The sequence below is a fragment of the Macaca fascicularis genome, chromosome 1 (assembly GCF_037993035.2).
Source record: "Macaca fascicularis isolate 582-1 chromosome 1, T2T-MFA8v1.1".
NCBI lineage: Eukaryota > Metazoa > Chordata > Mammalia > Primates > Cercopithecidae > Macaca > Macaca fascicularis.
Window position 1 is genome coordinate 212,860,542 of NC_088375.1, and position 7,087 is coordinate 212,867,628.

General features: G+C 52.5%; 1 long non-coding RNA gene across 1 annotated transcript; it reads right to left on the reverse strand.

Annotated features, from left to right (window-relative positions):
• Window positions 1-817: 817 nt before the first annotated feature.
• LOC135968814 (uncharacterized) lies at window positions 818-6,528 on the reverse strand. The gene is made up of 2 exons (XR_010583780.2): window positions 2,407-6,528; window positions 818-1,263 (listed from the first exon to the last, which is right to left on the reverse strand). It is a non-coding gene; the product is annotated as an uncharacterized lncRNA (long non-coding RNA).
• Between the last annotated feature and the right edge of the window lie 559 nt (window positions 6,529-7,087).

A 7,087-nucleotide genomic window follows, 5' to 3' on the forward strand; every position in this document is an offset into this window, starting at 1 on the left:
AGCCATTATCCCCATTTTACAGAGAGGGAAATTGGCCACAGAGAAGGAAAATACCATCCTCTTGAAGCCTCCAGTGCTGCCTAAAGCCCATCAGTAGTAAGCACTCAGGCTTAGTAAGTAGCCATTATGCGCCAAGGAGTGTCTTAATCCCTTCCCTGTGTGAGTCTCTTCAACCATCCCAATAATGCTTCTAAGTAGCTACGATCATTGACTCCATTTTACAGATGAGAAACTGAGTCACAGAGAAGTGAAGTCACTCACGCAATCAGCACATGGCTGAGTCAGCTTCAAACCCAGGTCTGGGTGACTCCTCTGCCTGGTTCTCTTAACCACTAATGCCAGACCTCACCTGGAGCCTGACACTCCCCTGAGGCCTCAGCACCACCCAGGGGTGTAGGCCAGACCCCATGGCCTCAGGGAGGCCAGTTCTCGTATTAAATATCCTCAAAGAGCTGGGGGTCTCAAGTTGGGCAAAGCTACCTTCCCTGGAAGGACAAAAACGTACTCCCCTAACACCACCGTTTCCCTAGATGGGCAGGGAACAGGTGCACAGGTCCCTGGCCCAGGGCTAGGTGAGGGGGAAACTTGTTTGGCAGCCAGGGCCCTGCGTGAACACGAAGAAACCCAGCCTGCAGCCCCTCGGCCCTGGCTGGAGATTAACAAAACAAATCCCCGACCAATCTCGTTTTCAACACTTGGGGAGGGGGGCCGTGTGTCAGGGGGCGGGGGGGCAGGAGGGAAACGCAGAGACATTTTACCACCTAAATAACCTTCCCTCTGTTTAGTTTCACACAAATGTACACTCCAGTGCTCGCAATTTTTTTTTTTTACATTTTTATTTTATTTTGACAAATGCTCAAACTTTCCTGCCACAAATTATTCTTGGCCAGGTTACAAGTAGAAAGGCCGTGTGTATCCTTTACTTGACAAAAAGAGAGTGGGGGGAAAAAGGGAGGGTTCTTATAAAATATTTGGGTTGCGGGTTTGAGGTGGGATTGCTTTCTTAATGTTCCCGATGGTGCCTTTGCCCGGGAGCCCACGCGTTTTCTCACCCTCTTGTGCACGAGCCGTTTCGACGTGGTCTAAATCCTTCCACCGCTGTGCTTACCTCCAGCTGTCCTGATTTCGCGGTTCTGGTTTCACGGAGCCAATTTGGAACAGCATTTGGCAAGGGCAGATTGGAGCTGGCACTTGTGCATCTCACCTCACCCAGGCCCAGCAGGATCTTGCACCTGGGCGGGCTGGAGGGTCCTGTTTGGTGAGCTTTGGGGTTCAGACAGAAGTTCCAGGTGGACCTACCCTGCCCAGGACCCAAGGAAAGGGCTGACTCTGGGGCTTCCCCAGATGTAAGGAAAGGAGTGAGTTGTTCCGTTCACCCCGAACCTGCCCCATCCATCCTCCAGCCTCCTCCCCTCCTGCAGGCCCAGCCCAAGCTCCACTCCCCAGCCTCACCCCCACCACTCTGTCCTCTGTGGCTTCACTCCAGCCAGCGCATCTCTCAGACAAAGGGAGCCTTTCCCACCTCAGTGCCTGGGCCCGTGCTCCTCCTCTGCCTGGAATCCCCACCCCTCCCCTCTTCTCATGGAGGTCTCAGTGTGGCTGTCACCTCCTCACAAACACTTTCCTGACTGCCTCCTCCAAAGCAGAGACCTTGCTCTTTGCTGCCTTAGCCCCTGGTTGGTTTCCTCATAACACTTAGGCAATTTATTCTAGCATTATTTATCTATGTTCTTTTTTTTCTGATTCTTTCTAACTAAAGTAAATAAATGATAAGTAAATAAATGAATGAGTGAGTGAGTGAGTGAAGGAGTGGTGAGTGAATAAATGAATAAGTAAATAAATGAAGTGAATGAGTGAATGAATGAGTGGTGAGTAAATATATAAAGAAGTGAGTGAGTGAACAAATGAGTGAGTGAATGGACGGATGAATGAATGTGTGAATTAGTGAATAAATGAACAAGTGAGTGAATGAATCAATGAGTGAATGAATGAATTAGTGAATGAATGAATTAGTGAATGAGTGAGTAAATAAGCGAATGAAGGAGTGGTGAGTGAATCAATGAATGAATGAGTGAATGGATGAATGAATGAGTAAATCAGTGAATAAATGAACAAGTGAATGCATGAATGAATGAAAGAATGAATGATAGTGAATGAATAAATTAGTGAATGAGTGAGTAAATGCGCAAGTGAAGGAGTGATGAGTGAATCAGTGAATGAGTGAATAAATGAATGAATGAGTGAATGGATGAATGAATAAGTTAGTGAATAAATGAACAAGTGAATGCATGAACGAATGGGTGAATAAATGAATGACAGTGAATAAATTAGTGAATAAGTGAGTGAATGAACCTGAGTGAACAAATGAGTAAAGAAGTGAGTGAATGAATGAGTGAGGCATCCTACCTGAGAGGACGCTACAGCTCTGCTGGAGGGACTGGGGACACCTTCAAACTCTCCTCTGGGAGGAAAATCCTGCCGCCACTGCGGAAACCATAAAAAGTTGATTCCTTTTGTTTCCACTTGAAGACAAGGAGCCTGGAACCATTTGTTCCCCTGGCCAAGCCCAGGCCACGGGCAGCTTTGTTTTTATCCCCAACTGCCACTGACAAGGCTGCATTTGGTTTCAGTGTAAGTGAAGACCCCACGTCTCTGAGCCTCTCACTCCCCCTGAAGCCTGGGCCAATTTTCCATTCCTAACATTGACATTAACCCTTGCCATGCCTGGCTGCCCTTTGTGAGAGGCACTCCCCACGGGCTGCTTAGCAGGGAGCACAGTGGTGCTGGCCTAAAGGGCTTGGGGGTCCACCAGTCCAGTGAGAGGGTTTTTGTCCCCAGCAGGGAGGGTCTAGGTCCTCTGGGGACCTGACTGTATCACCAAGAACATTTAAAGGCAGCTTCTTATAAAAGCAAAATCACCCAGCCACCTGAATTAGTGACCACTTCCGTGCCCGGGGCCTAAGCGTGGGGGCCACACTCTTTCCATTTAAGTCAGGCAGAAAGTACTCAAATCGTGGGTCTTAAGCAGATGTCATTATGAACTTTTCAGTGCGTGCTCTCACTCTCAGAGGTGCTTGGAGGCAGAGATTCTGAATCCCATTTGACAGATGAAAACACTGAGGCTCGGAAAGAGGCTGTGAATAGGCCAAAGCCACCCAGTAGCTCTCGTCTTCATCTCTCTGCACTGTCACCGGGCCTTTTCTCCGGCTTTGATTTGTGGTCACCACCATTGCCCCCCACCCCCCAATGTGCAGGCCAGACATCTGGGAGTTATCTTTGATGCCTTCTCCTCCTCAGCCCACATCTGAAGGGTCCCCAGTGCTGTGGGGTCTGCCTCTGCACCCCTGTAAGCACCAGTAATTGCTCGACAAATGTGTTCTGAGTTCACAATTATCAGCCTCAATTTGCATGGCCACAGAACAACTGGTGAAACCATTAGCCCTCACTCTATCGCCCAGGCTGGAGTACAGTGGCACGATCTCGGCTCACCACAACCTCTGCCTCCCTGGTTCAAGCAATTCTCCCACTTCAGCCTCCTGTGTAGTTGGGATTTTAGGCGCCCACCACCTTCCCCAGCTAATTTTTGTATTTTTAGTAGAGACGGGGTTTTGCCATATTGGCCAGGTTGATCTTGAACTCCTGACCTCAGGTGATCCACCCACCTCGGCCTCCCAAAGTGTTGGGATTACAGGCGTGAGTCACCGTGCCCAGCCGAGGCTGAACTTTCTTATTCCTTCATAGGAACCCTGCCGCTTCTCTCCAGCAATTATAATGAAAATTAATGGCTACTTCTATATAAGTGAGTTCGTGAGCAATAATTTTTGGACCAATGATATGTGAGTTGTGAGAAATCTTTCCAGAGAGGATGTCCAACCAGCATCCTGGATAGAGGACCCTTACCCTCATGGTGGTCTTCAGTGGGCTGGATGGTAGTTATGGCAGGGAGAGTGGAGTATGTCGCCTACATTCTGTGAAACTCTGGAGGGGACATGGCTCCCCCATCTCTGCACTCCAGCTCTGAGCACCACTCGTACCCAACAAGCCCTTGTTGAATGGATTCCTTCAACATTCCTACATCCACCCCTAGCAAAGGAGGAGAGAGATTAGTGGGGAGCTATGGGGGAGTGTGTGGGCTGTGAGGAGAGGTGACAGAAGGGACTCCAGGCTGGAGGAGTCCCATCCACTTGGAGCCGAGGCCCCTGGACAGGTAAGGGGAGAATGTTCGGGGAGGGAACAGGAGACTGGGCTGGGGCAGGTAATTTACCTGAACGTACAGGTAAGTACTCAACACATATGTTCTGGGATTGCTGGTATCAGCCTCAATTTGCACAGACACAGAACAATCTCTCTGCTAAACACCTTCTCCATCTTGGGTCTGGGACCTGGGCACGCACCCTGGTCCTGCATGCAGTATGATGTATTGCTTGCCTCTCATACACCAGGCGCTATCTAAGTGCTAGGGATACTCAAGGAACCTCTCTGCCAGTGGCCCCCTGCCCTCCCATGGACATGCTGGAGTTCCTCCCAAAGATGGTCAGGACCGAGGGAGTCCTGAGGGCTGTCCCCGCCCTGCTCCAGAGTGGCCGCCTCCCTCGAAGGCCCACTTGGGCATCCTAGCTCAAGTGCTCTTTCAGAACCTGTCACAAGGCTGTCCACAGCCTCAGCAACCTCTGCCCTCCTTTGCATCTGCACCTGCCCACTGCTGACCACCCCACAGGCCGTGCCTAGATCCTGCCTGAAAGCTGGGCTTCTTGGCCCTTTAGGACCAGAGAAAAAACTGAAATTGTTGGGACACCCATCCAGGGCTTTCACACGCCTGGAGTGGAGTCCAGGAATGTCAGGCAGGGAGGCAGGAAGAAGAAACCCCGTGGGTCTAGGCAGAAGAGGAGGCCAGTGAAACAGTCGCATCGACCCTGGAAGAATGGAAGCAGAGCCAGATGTGAGGGGGCAGGGGTGCACTCTGGACCCCGCCCCGCTGGACAGGAGCTGGGTTGCTCAGTGATAGGCACAAGCAGCCAGGTACCAGCAAGGCCATGCCAGAGAGAAGGAAGCTTCCTGCATCCCAGGGACACCAGACCCTGCTGCCCCAGGCCACCTGGAAACCCCCTGCGCCCGGCCTCCCCTGCAGCCCCCAGGTGTGGAGGAGGGATCTCTCCAAGGGAGCGAGACGATCAAAAGGAGGTGCCTGTAAATCACCACGGAGCCTCCCTCTCTGCTCTCCACGCACCGGGGAGCCTTCCCAGAGCTCAGATGTGGTTCAAGGACCCCTCAGAGATCCCAGCCTGGCGTGGCTCCCTCCAGCCACAGTTCAGCCCCCTCTGCCAGGGAGGAGGGTGGGTAGGGGCAGGAGAGGTCTTCCACTAGACTCGGGTTTTCGCCACACAGGTCTGACTTCCCACTTCCACCCCAACAACACACACACACATACACGCATGCACACACACTCAGACCCAGCGATGCACACACCACACAGCCAGGGGCCAGCCTCCACTGGGTGGGAGGTCCATCTTTGACCACCTGCAGCATCCCTGCCCAAACTAAGGCCATCTCAAAGGGACAGTATGCCTAGGGCCATGTGCTCCTGGAAATCGTCCTGCCACACCTTCTCCCCGGAAGCTAACATTTGCTTTAGAAAAATTGGATTGATGCTTGAACCAGGAGGTGGAGCTTGCAGTGAGCCAAGATGGCACCACTGCACTCCAGCCTGGGTGACAGAGCAAGACTCCATCTCAAAAAAAAAAAAAGAAAAGAAAAGAAAAGAAAAATCGGATTGAAATGAACACCCAGGGCCCTGCTGCAGGGGAAATGGGGGATGCCATGAGGCTACACCACGGCAGTCCTTACACCCCTGGGCAGAGGTTCCTGGACACGTGGGTCAGTCTTCAGACCCCAACTCCTTCTGCCTGCCTGGAGCTTCCTGTGCAACGGCAGCCTGAAGCCATGAGGAGCATGGCTAGGAGTCAGTTCCAATGAAAGCTTCACCCTTTCCTTGTGGCCTTGGGCAAGTCACTTGGCCTCTTTGATGAGCCCCAGGTTCCCCATTTATCAACTGTACAGGGACCAGGCACTTAGTAAATAGCACTCACCTAAGCCTTGCCCAGGGCCGCCATGGCTCAGGGTCAATAAGTATAATAAGGGGGCCATGTGTAGTCTAAGTCCCACACAGACACCATCTCATTCAACCCTCACAGGCACCCTGCCTGGGAGATACTCCCATTATCTCCACTTTACAGATGAGATGACGGGGCTCGGGGTGGTTAAGAACTTGTCCATGGTCACAGGAAGATGCAAGCCCAGGTCTGTCAGATGCCAACCCCCAGGTGCCCTGAATCAACTGCTGGCACTGCCCCTTAGTTCAGCTCAGCCCCACCTCAGCTCAGCCCTGGGGCCTCTCCTAAGGCTCTAGACGGGAGGGGTGCTGAAACTTCGCACACACAAGAAGCCACACAGCCAAGCAAATGGGTGAAGTAGCTCCCAGGGGAACTGGGCTTTCATGCCCCCAGACTGCTAATGGCCCCCAGGTTTACATCTTCCACTCCAGGCTTGGGTCATCAAATCCCTGATGTCCAACAATTATGTCAAACTCAACATATCTGAGATGGGCCCCCCTGCCTCCCCCGCTCTGCCCTCTGTTCCCAAGCCACCATCACGTCTCAGTGGGTTCTGGCGACAGCCTCCTCACTGGTCCCCCACCTCCCACCTACTACCCAGCATTCCTGCTGAGTCCTACAGTGACTCCCACGACCACCACGGTCACTCAAAGCAAAAACCAAAGCCCCCCCCTGGGTGACCCAGAGGCTCCGCTGACTCCTCTCCTCCCGCCCTCCCCCTCACCTGTCCACCCCAGCCACACTGGCCCCATTACCATCCCTAGAACCCCACAAGCATGCTCCCACCTCAGGGCATTTGACCAGCTGCGTCCTCAGCCTGGGCACCCTGCCTCCAATGACATCTCCAGCCACTCGTGCTTCAGGTCTCTGCTCGGATATCTTCTCAGTGGCCCTCCCTGACAGGCCATGTAACACAGCCCTCCTTTTCCCCTCACTCTGCTGAATTTTGTTCCCTAGCATGTGTCACTACGTGCCAT